This window comes from Pelodiscus sinensis, chromosome 10, assembly GCF_052426305.1.
Source record: "Pelodiscus sinensis isolate ZL-2025 chromosome 10, ASM5242630v1, whole genome shotgun sequence".
Classification (NCBI taxonomy): Eukaryota; Metazoa; Chordata; order Testudines; family Trionychidae; genus Pelodiscus; species Pelodiscus sinensis.
In genome coordinates, this window is record NC_143061.1 from 29645402 (window position 1) to 29659788 (window position 14387).

A 14387-nucleotide genomic window follows, 5' to 3' on the forward strand; every position below is an offset into this window, starting at 1 on the left:
GAATGGCATAGTAAAGTCCCTACAGCTAGATACTGTGGCTACATCTACACTGCCGGTTTTGCTGGCAGTGAGTATGCAAACAAGGTGCAGATTAGCATATTGATGTGCCTCATTTGCATAATTTATGCAAGCTTTTTTGCCCGGGGGGGGGGGGGAGTAGTGTGGACGTTTCTTTTTATGCAAAAACCCCTTTTCCCACCAGGCTGGTAAACCTCCTTTTTTGGGGCATAAGGAGCTGGTGGGAAAAGGGGGTTTTGCGCAAAAAGGAAATGTCCACACTACTCTTTTTTCTGCAAAAATGGCTTGCATAAATTATGTAAACGAGGCATGGAAATATGCTAATCCATGCCTTATTTGCATACTCACTGCCAGCAAAACTGGCAGTGTAGACATAGCTTGTGAATAAGAATACTGAGCAACCTTGGAAGCAGTTAATGCTTTAAAAGTTCTACATGAATAGACGTGCACTATATGCCTGAGTCTGGAAATTTTTAGTAAGCAGTGTCTGTTTGTTCACACATCCACAGTTGTTCTTTTCATGCTCTGAACCAAAGGTATACATGTACTCCATACATGGGAGATTCACAAGCAGTACTTAAACAAAAGGTTGGTGCAAAGATTCAGAAGTGATGGTGACCTGTAATACTGCTGTTCCACAAGTGTGTCAGTCAATAGCTTGTGAAGGTTTCAGAAAATCTCCAGGCAGCTGCCCTACATATCTCCAGTAGAGGCACATCTCAGAAAGGTTGTTTGCACCTTGGTGGATGGAGCTGCATGTCCTCTGTGGGAAAAATGTGAGCTATTTGTTAACAAAGGATAATGCAGCCAGAGATCCATTTAGAAAATCTCAGCTCAGATACAGCTTGATCTCTTTGTCGTGGTAGCAAAAAGTCTTTCTATTTGCTTTTGGGTTTTGCAGATAAAAGACTGGACTTCAACAGAATGAAGAATTCTCTCACCTGATACCCATCAAAACACCAGGCTTAGAGCTACAGTGGCTCTCAATTGGGTCCTGGAAGGTGCCATTGTGGAACTCTTTCTATGGCTCCATAGTTGAGAAAGTAATCCAATGTTTGATGCAGAATTTCCCTGTGAGATTGTCCCTGAAAAGGAAGTGGGAAGGGGGTTTATGCATAGGACTTGATAGAAAATGAGTCTGATAGATATCAGGAATAATTTTCTGTATCATCTATTGTTAAAGCCCCTTAGTGGTGGGCAAAGCAACCTACAAAAAACTGAAGAGCACAATGATGTAACATAAGTAACCAGATGTGGGTTTTGATGGTCCCTTCAAAATAAATTCCTTGGATGGTTGTTAAAATGAGGTGTGGCAGGGGGCATAGCAGGAGCTAGGTATTTGGGCCTTTGTACCCTCTGATATTTGCATGAGGATTGCTAGGAGCACCATGATAAAATGGCTGAGCAGGAAGTCTTGCTCTGTACCCGTTGGTAGTGATGCTTCTTTTTGAGGCAGGGGTGTGGATAGCCAATGGCACTGAAACTATTTTTAGGGTTGGGGTGCTGAGCTGTGTCCCCCCACTTACCTATTTGTGCCCTTTACTGCGCAGGCTGGGGTCACATGTATGGTTGCCAATTCTTTTGGACTGGATGCCACTGCCACAAATAGAATGTCCAGTCCATGAGACTTGGCAACCTAGCCACAGCTGGAGGTGGCTGTGGAGCCCCAGGCTGAGGCCAGGAACAGAGCCCCAGGCCAGCAACAAGATCCTGAGTGGCAGCAGAGCCTCCAGGGCCAGTAGCCTGGACACTGAGGCCAATGGTCTGAAGAACCTGTAGGGACCGTGGGTGGTGGGGACCTGGTGGTGCCAAAGCTGCTGGACCTTAGGGCAGAGGAGAGGGGAGGAGAGGCTGCCCAGAGGCTGGGACCTGGGGCTGGTGGAGACAGTGGCAGGTTGGCAGCTGGGCTGGTCCCTGGGTGCAAAACCTAGGGTGCTATAGCACCCCCCTGAACCTTTATTTTCTGCACCTATGTGGATACCCAGAGAACGAAGCATTGTCCTTGAGTGAAGTTATTCATCTATCTTTTCTTTCAACAGATTAACTGTATCAAGGGCAGAGTTTTAAGTAGAATTTTGCACCTCTCTGGGAAAATCTGAACTTTCTCCTCATGACTATTGCCAGTCATCCTTTTGGGTACAGTGTTCAGAGAATTTACTGCAACTTGGACAAATTTGCCCACTAATTTGCCTTACTCAATTAAGGGATGCCACTGAGCTCTGTCATCCTGAGGGAGCTTGCCCTTAAAATCCAATAACTTCACTTCATTAGTCAAGTCATGTTTATGAGAAGGGTCTAAGAATTTGAAACTCAAATGGGAAAGAGGTGGAGGAGACCTTTCTTCCTAGGAGATTGAGTAGTTTGGCACCCTTGTCTGCAGGTATAGTATTCGAATACTGAAGCTTGGAGTGCTTTCAGTGCCTGCTTGATCCACTAGCAAGTTGAGTGTTGGGTGTGAGAATAGAAACTCTGCTCTTTTAGATGGACTCAACTAGTGCTTTTTGGCTCTCTTTGCCCTGCTCTACACTCCCCTTATTTTGAAATTACAAGTGGAGCATCCACACTACCAAGCCCATTATTTTGAAATAATAGGCTGGTTATTTCAAAATCTGCACTACAGCTTCCCATGAAAAATAACGCTTATTTCAAAATCGTTATTTCGAAATAGCGTGAGTGTGGATGCGCAACAGCCTTGTGCTACACCGCAAAAGCACAGGAGCCATGGCTGATCCCAGTGCTCCCTCTGAGCCGCCCCTGGCTGCCAGCACCCCGGCTGCAAGTGGCCAGGTACACAAGTGAGCACCAGTCTGGACTGGTGCAGAGATCCTGGATTCCATCAAGGTCTGGGGCATAGAGACCAACCTCCAGGATCTCTGCACCAGAAAGCGCAGTGTCCATGTCCACAGCTGGATGGCCACCAGCCTGGCCAAGAAGGGACTCACGCGGACCCTCGACTAGGCCTGTATGAAAATGAAGGTGCTTCAACAGGCCCCCTCTTCTCCAGCGGGCAGGGACAGAAGTTCTCTCTCTGCGGGATGCCGCCAGTGCCGGACCCAGCATATGTGGGACACAGAAGGAGGCTGAGCCACCCTGTTCCCACTCCTGCCAACAGGCTCCTGGCCTGGCCGGAACCTTCCCAGACCCACCTGTCCCTAGGACGTGGGGATAGTGATGCTCCCCTGGGATGTCTGTGACCCTGCAGGAAAGTGTTCACTGTCTAGGCAACTCATGGCCTTGCTTGCAGCACTTGGCCATTGTCTGAACCGAGACCTTTGGTATCAGCTCAGAGATTAGAGCAGGCTTCATACACAGTGTCTCCTGGGATGTCTGCCCTTGTAACTTTTCTTCCCAGCTGGGACAGCTGCAAGTGTGGCACGTCCACCACCTCCCATGCCATTCACCTGCCCCCGCATGGTCTGCTGGAGGAAATGCACCCGGGAAGACCTGATGTGTGAGCAGATGGCCTGCCTCCAGTCTCTTGTCGGGGGGCTCGATGATGAGCACCAGGAGTGGGTTGCTGATCGGGAGGCGCGCCGAGCGTACTGGGAGCAGCGGAAGGCCTCCTGGGACCAGCTGTTGAGCCAGCATGAGGCCGTATGCTACTCTTTCACCTCAGTGATGGAGTGTATGGCCTCATGCATGGAGCAGGCCACCAGCCACTTTCCCATCCCAATCCCCGCCCTGTGGCTTCCCCTTCTAGCCCTCCCCAGGTGCCACAGGGACCCTTGAACACAGGGTGGTGGAACCTCAAGGGCAGCAGAAGCCTGCAGAGCTGACCGAGGCAGGCACCAGTCCCAGCCCTGAGCCCCCTTCCTTCCACCTCTCCCTCCCTTGTTTTATATCCAACACATAGACTAGTTTGGGTTTTTTTAAAGGCTTTTTTATTTGTTCTGCAGGGGAAGAGGGAAGATGGGAAGGAAAGGCACATGGGGGAATGCAGAGATGCCTTGTGGAGAAGCCCCAGGAAGAGTCTCACAACTGGCCTTGGCTGAAACTCTCCTTCAAGGCGTCCCGGATGAGCACAACCCCCTGCTGTGCTCTCCATGCGGCACTGCTGTCTAGCTGCTCATAAGTCCTGGACAGCCGTTCAACCTCTGGCCCGGCAGAAATGTCTCCTTTTGCTTTCACATAGGTTGTGGAGCACACAGCAGGCTGCCACCATGAAGGGAATGTTGTGCTCACTGAGGTTCAGATGGGTGAGGAGACTCCTGAATCTCCTCTTCAAGCGGCCGAACAAACACTCCATCACCATGCGGCACCTGCTGAGCCTGGCGTTGAAGTTCTCCTTAGTGGGGTCCAGGTTGCCCATGCAGGGCTTTATAAGCCAGGGAGCCAGCGGCGGATTTAGGGCAGGGCAAGCAGTGTGGCTGCCCCGGGCCCCGCACTTCCCGAGGCCCCGCGCATGCGCCGTGGCACCACGGCGCATGTACCGTGTCAAAGGAGGGGCCCCGTGAAATTTTGCTGCCTGGGGCCCCGCGGCACTCTCATCCGCCCCTGCAGGGAGCAAACGGGAAGGCTGCATCACCCAGGGTGCACTTGGGTATGTCTATGTTCCTGACCCTGATTGTGCAGTCAGGGAAAAAACAGGCAGGCGTTCCAGAAGATGCGGCCATTCCCTGACCACCCGATGTTGATGTACCTGAATCAGCCCTAGTGGTCCACCAGGACCTGTAGCACCATCAAGAATTACCTCTTCCTGTTTATATAGTCTAAAGTAGTTGGGGGCCAGGATAAGGATGTGCATGCCATCTATGCTCCTCCCCACCTGCAGCTGGGGAAGCCGGTGGCAGCAAAGCCATCCACGATACTGTCCACATTCTCCAGAGTGACAACCCTCTGTATCAGCACCTGGTTTATGGCCTTGGCTACTTGCATGAGCATGGCCCCGACTGTGGATTTCCCCACAGCAAACTGGTTCCCAACGGAGCGGTAGCTGTTTGACATGGCAAGCCTCCACAGAGCGATGGTGACCTGCACTTCTACAGGGGGATGGTTGCAGTCAGATGTCCTGATGCCTGAGGGCAGAGGTGAGCCATTCATGCAGCTCCAGGAAGGTGGCCTTCTGTATCTGGAAGTTCTAGAGCCACTGCTGGTCATCTCATCCCTACAGGATGATGAGGTCCCATCAGTCCAAACTGGTCTCTCTCTTCCAGAAGCGGTGTTCCACCTTGTCTAGGGGGTTTAGAGGCATTTGTAGCAGCACGATCACCAGGACCTGCGTGAAGGGGTCCTCCAGTGCAGGCTGGTCTTTGTCCTGCTGGAGCAGCATGCGGGCAGTCTGGACAAACTTCGCCATGAGGCCGAAGAGCCTGCCACTGCTTTGCAGTAGCCCCAGCTCCATAGTGTCAGTGCTGTGGTATTCGCAAGGGCAATGAGAGCACACAGCATCCATTTTGTGTCCCGTTAAGGAGGAGGCAGTGGAAGAGTGGTGTGTGAGATACAGCTGTAGAGAGGAGCCACTGAATGCAAGTGTCACAACTCACCTGACCGAGCAGCCACAGGAAGTGTCCGCCCTTCTGATGCCCTCCCCAAAGTGCTTCCAGGGGCTCTAAATCTGAGGCAGGCTCCAATCAGTTTGGAACCACTATCTCAAAATAATTCTGAGCTATTTCGAGGATGCCCTGTAGTGTGGATGCGCTATTGCAATTTTGTTATTTCAGGAGTTATTATTTCATGTTACTTATTTTGAAATGTTTTCCTAGTGTAGACACGCCCTTTGTCATGGAAATACAAGAAGCAGGAGTGTATCATGATGGTTAGCTTAATTGATCCTGTGACCCAAGGATAACTATGTTAAGGCTCCTGATCCTCTTCAAGTTGTATCTGGATGGACAGCAGGCAGAGATGGTGAAGAAAGGCTAACTACTTCTTGGGTAAATGATTAAATTGTTCCCAGAAGTGCTGGAACCATCAGTCCCTGTTCAAGAATGATGTTAAACTGGAGATGGCTCAGAGAAGACTCACGAGAATGATTAAAAGATTAGAATACATGACCTGATATTGGTAGACTAAACAAACTCAAACTACTTAGTTTATCAAAGAGAAGCTTAACGGGTGACTTGATCACAGATTATAAGTACCTCCATGGGGAACCAAAATTTGATAATACAAGATCCAGAAGTTTAATTTTGACAAGCAGACTAAAAACAAGGTGTAAAATTTTAACTGTGAGGATAATGAGTCAGTAGAACAACTCACCAAGGGTTGGGGTGCATTCTCCTTCACTAGAAATTTCAAAGTCAAGATAGGATATTTTTTAACAAGATATACGCTACTTTAAGCACAACTTGAACTTGAAACAGGAATTAATACAGGGAAGTTCTATGGCCTGTATTATGCAAGAGATCGGACTAGAAGATCACAATGGTCCTATCTGCCCTTCAAAATCTATGCATGTCTAATAAAATTTCATGCAAATATTTGCGTTTGCCAAGCAGATGTGAACAAATACCTGATGTATTATGATATGCAAATGGGTGTCTGTGTGTTTCATACACACATCAGGTGATGTCACAAAATTTAGATCTGAATGTGCATGTACACACTTATGCATATTTCTCTGGTCTGTGTTATCAGATCTCTGATCTATTCTTTCTGTTTCAGTGCCTCTATTATACATCCTCTTTTAAAAGAACCACCACTAAATACCTTAGTTTAAATGGGCATCAGATGCCTCAGAGTCTGCATTACCCACAAATGTGTGTCTGAGATAAAAACCACGAACAAATACATTTCCTGATTGTGAAAAGTTAGGGTGCTACACACAAACATGCACATAATTATGAATAGCATCCAAGAAGCAGAGGAACATGGGGGAAATTAAACCAAAGTAGTCACCAGTTAGGATAGTCCAGTGTCCAAGCCTGTTAAATCCAAGCTAGCTTCTCACTGGGTGGGGAGCAGGAGACAGCCCCAAGCCTTGCTGTGCGCTGCCCACAGTGCTGCCCACACGTTGCTGTTCCCCTAGCCGGGAGAAGGGGAGGGGCAGCGCTTCTTCCCCGCAAGCTGGATTGCACAGCGAGGCTTGGGGCTTTCTCTCTCTCCCTCCTCCACCCCAGCAGAAAGTTGGCGCTGCTGCTCCAACTGCATGGTAGGGGGAGTGGGAGGACAAGGCTGAAGCACCCGCTCAGGCTCTCCGCTGCAAGGAGATGGAGGGGATCTCAGCTTCAGCCACGGACCACATGGAAGACAGCCACGGAGCCCCCTCATGTTGACTTGAGGGACCATGGGGGGTGCATTCACACCCTTCTCACCTCCGCCCTCCCACATACAGGCCTGCAGGAAGCAAGAGAAAAGCCGGCCAGCAGGAAAATGGAGCTGAAGGGGAGGGGCAGGGTCAGAGCCCTTTGTGCAGTGCCCTCTTGGCTGCAGCGCCCTTGGCCTAGGCCTGGATCGTCTGGCCCTGGTTGCACCTAATCAATTTGAAACTCACAGGCTAAACTCACTGGTCTGCCAAAAGAAATGGCAGGACTTGTGGTTAAAGGAGGAATTACAGACCAGAAAACTCTTCAAAGCTTTCTTGTTATCCATACACGGAAAAATGATATTTCCCCCTTACATCAGAAACACAAACAAGATGGTGACTATATTAAACATTACTTTAAATAATAGTGATAAACAGATAAGTAACTGTGCAAAAATGGTGCCTTTTTATTGAACAGGATCAGTAAGATCAGATCTGTTTCCTGTGTGTGTTTTCAAAGTCAGGTCTGATGGCTTTAGTGACTAACAAGTTTTCACAGCTTTGTACTCCTTTTAACACAGCAGAATCAACCCAGCTGAGAGAGAAACAGAGCCTAATTCAGTTCTTGAATCATCAACAGAATTATTAACAAAGTTCCAATGGCAGGGCCAAATGCTGCCCTCAGTTACACTAGTGCAAGCCCATTGATGTTGACATATGAGATCTTTCTTACAGGTGATGATACCAGAATCAGAAAGATCCCTATTTGACTTTCAGATCCTAATTGCTGTCAATGAGGGGACAAAACACCCCGTTTTTTTAAATTAGAAAACTACTTGAAGCTACTGAAATACAACAAATGCAGCCTTTCATCATACCATTTTTATAATCATTTAAAAAAAAGAACCACCCATTATTATTTTAATTTTATTTAGTACAAATGGAAGCTATACAAAATTAGTATAGCGAATATTAACTACAAAGTAGACTCCCAAAAAATGGGTCAGAGTACATTTCCCAACACACCTAAGGAAAAACAAACAAAAAAGATAAGCTCTGCACTATTCCCTGAATACTGACAAATTTGGGCTTAGTTTGACTAGTGGAAAATGAGTTCTATAGCCCAAAGCCTTCCCTTATATAGTACTGACTAAAAGAGCTCAGGTATCTGGGATCCAAACTTTGAGACTTCAAAGATCAATATGAATACCTTTTTATTGCATCGTGAAACAAATGAAAGAATATTCTGCAGAGCCATTGGTGTAATGTATTCCCTGTGACTACACCTAAAATGGACCATCTCTACCCACAGCAGTAGAATCTTCCAACCTATTTGGAAGTGCTGAGTGTATGAAAATAATCCAGCCTGCAGGTCTAGGATATAGAAGTAACTGCAGGGAATTCTGGATTTCTGGAATAATGGTGACCATTTCTCTAAGACCAATGGAAAAAAGGCTCTTGACCCAACCAAGAACAACCTTCCAAGAACAATCAGGAATCTCCAAAACTCATCATGTAAGTTAGCCCTTTCAAAGGAATCAGGCAGCAGACTACCTTTAAGAGAGAACAAGTCAACTCAGACCCATTTGAAAGTAATGAAATACCTGGCTGGCTGGTTAGCCTCTAATTAACTAATGAGCCGGACACAGCTGGAGTGGTTCACAGAGACAGGGAACTCCTGAGCTGATGCTCCAAGAGAGCTCATCACATCAAAGGACCTGGAAGGTATGTTCTAAGAGATTGGCAATTCTCAAATGGAGGCTACAAGCAGCTACTGTAATACACTTGGCCAGAAGAGGGTGATGTAGAGTAGCTACAACCTGTGACAAGCATAAATTGTCAGCTTCACTAGAAAAGCAGGAGTACACCCTTTCAGTCAAGAGAGTAGGCAGCATCTGTCAACAAGCCACTGTATCAGACTGAGCCAAAGCAAGCTCACTGTCATCCAAATCTGTAACTTGGCCAGGCACTAGAACACCAGAGTCTACCAACCTCAACACAATATTTCATTTTGATCTACATAGCTTTGCTTGAATCAAGTTGGAGCCATGCACACTGGATTTATGACCTCCATGGCTTGTATCTACTTAGTAATCCAGATGTCTTGTAACTTAGATGAAATAGTTGACAGATGCAAATGAAACCTGCTCAAAGTAAAATTTGAAGAACTGTTTGCCTGTTTTTTGCTAGACTCGAGGATTAGCAAACTTACAGGCCATTTTAGGTGGTTTTGGAATTTTTAGTTATACCAAAAGCATTCTTCAGCACCCTGAGCAGAAAAAAGACAAGGAAAACTACTTGATCTTTTTTTCCTTATTCACCAAAGACCAAGGATTTTGTATGGAAGTGAGACTCAGTACTTATCAGAATTCTTTGCTATATGTCTTCTCACATTTAAATACAACCCCAAAGCATCTACCTCTGTGTAGCCAAGATGTTTCTCTTTTCATTATATGCAATCTTTTTTCCTGCGGAAAAAAATCTGGTATAGAAAAATTGTATTTGGACAAAATAATCATTGGAAGACTTCAGTTGACAGAAAAGGAAATGAACAGAACATAAAGGGCCCATTTACAATTCCCATGTTTTTTAGTCTCATCTCAAATTCTGCCTTGTGTTTTCTGCCATGAGTTGGCCCTTTCCTTGAACACGCATCTTAAAAAAAAGTGTCAAAAACCAATTGGCTGACCAGCCACTAACAATCAGCAGCTGGCATTGCTGTCCTATGTATATTTACAGTGCCAGCCAGACCCCTGATGTTCTAGGGTTTTGTTTTCTTTGTTACACATTATAATGTAATACAAATAGACTGCAGTAGTTTATTGACTTAACTGGTGCTTTTGCATATAAAACAGAGGTTTTAAAACAGTAGGGAGCTGGCTGACAGTGAATATATAAAGAATAACAGCCCCAGATAAGGCCTGACAGTGACAAGATCAGTTAATTAACAAGTGGTGCTTATTTTGAGAGCCCCTCCCCTCCCAGCTACATCATCTTAAAAAGAGTTTGTGGATTTTTCAGGTTGAGGTATGATCTTTGAAGAGTTTCATAGCTACTCTTCTTCATTATCTTTCTCCTATGCCAAATGATTGTCTTCAGCACCAACAGAAGACCATATTTGTGATCACATAAGCTGTGTCTACACTGGCATGAATGTCCGGAACTGCTTACAACAGAATACTATTCCGTTTTCAGTTTTTCCGGAAAAGGAGCGTCTACATTGGCAGGCTGCTTTTCCGGAAAAGCCCTTTTTCCGGAAAAGCGTCTGTGGCCAATGTAGACACGCTTTTCCAGAAAAGAGCCCCGATTGCCATTTTCGCGATCGGGGCTTTTTTCCGGAAAATACTGGGCAGTCTACACTGACCCTTTTCCGGAACAGTGTTCCGGAATAAGGACTTATGCCCGAGCGGGAGCAGAATAGTTTTTCCAGAATAGCGGCTGATTTTGTACAGTAGAGCATCGTTGCTTTTCCGGAAATTCAAGGGCCAGTGTAGACAGCTCGCAGCTTATTCCGGAAAAGCGGCTGATTTTCCGGAATAAGTGGCCCAGTGTAGACACAGCCATATAGTTTTACCTCAAGGAGGCAACAGAAATTTGGAAAATTATGACAACTTGGTCTTCCTGTTTCACAAACTTCTTGGGCTCCTGCTGATGCTGGTGAAAAGGCAGAAACTAATACTGGGAGCATTTATTTTTAAATCAAGAGGTAGGGGAAAAAGCAGCCCCCGAACTCTGTAGCAGCAGACTTACTCTTCCTTCTTATGTATTTTCATATACAGATCAACATGTATAAAAATGTAAAGACATCCATTAAATAATTTTTAAAAGCTTCTATCCAGTTGCAGAATGGAAATGGAAAAATTAAATAGATCGACAGGATGTGTACTACTCCAACAGGCTGAGGGAACTCTTGTTGGAGAAGAGTCACATCTGAATTTGGATTAGAAAATGAACAAAGTTATTATTCTGGGGGAAAATATTTAAAAAACCACAATGTTTGTGAATGGTGATAGAGCAGTGGTCTCCAGCCTTCATAAGCATGAGATCACTTTTTGAATTTAAGTGTAATCCAGGATCTACCTCAAACCCAAAAAACATCCCTTGCCCCGCCTCTGCTCACTCCATCCTCCCTCACTTTTATCAGGCTGGGAGCAGGAAGGGTTCAGAACTGGGGCCAGGGTTCAGAATGTGGGCCCCAGCTTGGCTCTGCTTACTACAAGTGGCTTCTGGGTGGTGGTGGTGCAGGGGGCTAAGGCAGGCTCATATCCCTACCCTGGCCCTGCACCACTTCCAAAAGCAGCCAGCAAACTCTGACCATTCCTGTCGCCCTCTGCTCTGTGGAGACAGGGTACAGGTTGGATGGAGAGGCATCCCGACAACAGCACCCCCTTTCCTCTTCTTTCCATGCCCTGCACAGCAAAAAGTAGGCTCCCAGGGGTGAGGGACACCTCTAAGGCAGAGGGCAGAAGTAGCACAGTAGTGCTGAGGTGCGCAAATGAAGTGCCATTTGATAGCCTCCTGGCCAAACTTCTCAAGATCACCTGTCAAAGGTTCCAAGATCTACTGGATGGTGATCATGGTGATAAAGTAACCCAGGTCTGCTTGGTGTGGCACTCTATCCCGCATTGCAGTGGGTAGACAGCAAGAAATTGATGAGCCTGCCACAGCTTTAGGTAAGACACTCCTTTAGCTTATGCACTAACAGCTTGTACATTAAGCTCCAGCAGTCAGAGGTTTGATCCTGTCCAGTGGTGAGTGGGGCTGCATTGGCATTACAGTGGTGCCAATATACATTTAGATTGAGATTTTTCACAGCTGAATTTTTAAGTGCCCTGAAAAAATGCATGTTTACTTGAATTGTGTTGAAAAAGGTCTGTATTTCAAAGTCAATGATCAAAATACAAAGCTACTTGAGCAGAGGATTCACATGTTCAACTAGATTCAAAACATTTTGACTCCTGTTTTATGCACACACCTTGGGAGAAGTCAAGTCAAACTGATATCTCCCACCTGGGAATGGTCACAGACAGTGTCTGACACCCACTGCAATTTGAGGAACTATTAAAAAGTTTGAGGTGAAAGGTAGATCTACAATATAATTCAAAGCCAATTCTGTGTGTGGTTCAAAAGGTTGGAGAAACAAGCAACAAAAGTTGGTTCACTAACAGATCTTACAGCCACCCTGACAAGACCCAAAAAAAAAAAAAAAGTTATTTGCACATGTGAAGCAGGACTGGGACTGTCTTTCTAGACAGAATATTTGCAGGCAGCCCATGTATGTGGCTCAAGATAACAAGTAGTCATTGACTTTGAATTGTACCTAATACTGTGAATTAGGAGCCCCACCCTGGACAACTGAAGAAATGTATGTTGCGTACATTAGTTACTCTTTGCTGGCATTCTCAGTCTCTTGAAGGATCTGTCCTGAAAGAAGCTTCTGGTTTAAGAGCTGACCTTTCAAAGTGCTCTAAAATTCTCATATGTACTCACATTTTACTTTTAAAAAGTACTGTCAAGGAAAATGGATTAAATAGAAGAAATTCAAAAGACTCCAAGTAAGCAGCAGGCAACATGTTTAATTTTAACCATGTCACTTGCTTCTCATCCTTTTCCTTAATAAAGAGCACAATGAAAAAAAGGCCACTAGCTGCAACACTCACCATCAGCACGAAAGGGTTACGAGCATCAAAACACACATTGCACAGAACCCTTATTTTAAGGACTAGCCTATGACCCTCATTGACCAAATAGTGTGTCAGCATACAATAACTAATGTTTGTAATGAAAAACAACTTTCTGCTTTCTACAATTCAGTCTACCTTTACCAGTTTCACCTGAGTGCTATAGCTTCTGTGAAAAGGGAATCTAATATGAAGTGGCATAGTAGAAAAATTAGTCAGATGGTCCTTTTTAAAAGATGCATCAAATCTCAATGATTTTGCTCCCCCAAACTGTTACAGAAGAGAAATTAAGCAGTGAATAATTATCCCAGTAAAAATGGTAATTCTGGTGTAACATTAATCACAATGGCACTACTATCTCATTGTAATATTGCTGTGCCGCACATGGGCCAGAGTAAAGTTAGTGATACAAGTTGGTGTCATTTTGGACAAGGTGTTCCTCCAGATACATTCACTCCTTCCCTCTTAAAAATATTATCCCTTATCAACTGAAAGGATAGAGTACAAGGATGTCAGAGGGGGGCAATGCTGAAAAAGGACAGACTAAAGGTTATGAGGCAGGGCTGGCATGTACCATAACTATTCTCTTTATCAAGGGATAGAATCATAGAATACTAGGACTGGAAGGGACCTCGAGAGATCATCAAGTCCAGTCCCCTCGAGAGATCATCAAGTCCAGTCCCCTGCTCTCATGGCAGGACAAAATACTGTTTAGACCATCCCTGATAGACATTTATCTAACCTACTCTTAAATATCTCCAGAGATGGAGCTTCCACAACCTCCCTGGGCATTTTATTCCAGTGTTTGACTACCCTGACAGTTAGGAACTTTTTCCTAATGTCCAACCTAAACCTCCCTTGCTGCAGTTTAAGCCCACTGCTTCTTGTTCTATCCTCAAAGGCCAAAATGAACAAGTTTTCTCCCTCCTCCTTATGACACCCTTTTAGATACCTGAAAACTGCTATCATGTCCCCCCTCAGTCTTCTCTTTTCTAAACTAAACAAACCCAATTCTTTCAGCCTTCCTTCATAGGTCATGTTCTTTAGACCTTTAATCATTCTTGTTGCTCTTCTCTGGACCCTCTCCAATTTCTCCATATCTTTCTTGAAATGCAGTGCCCAGAACTGGACACAATACTCCAACTGAGCTTAACTAGCACAGAGTAGAGCAGCAGAATGACTTCTCGTGTCTTGCTCACAACACACTTATTAATGCATCCCAGAATCATGTTTGCTTTTTTTGCAACAGCATCACACTGCTGACTCATATTCAGCTTGTGGTCTACTATAACCCCTAGATCCCTTTCTGCCGTACTCTTTGCTAGATAGTCACTTCCCATTCTGTATGTGTTAAACTGATTGTTCCTTCCTAAGTGGAGCACTTTGCACTTATCTTTATTAAACTTCATCCTGTTTTCCTCAGACCATTTCTCCAATTTGTCCAGGTCATTTTGAATTATGATCCTATCCTCCAGATTAGTCACAACCCCTCCCAGCTTAATATA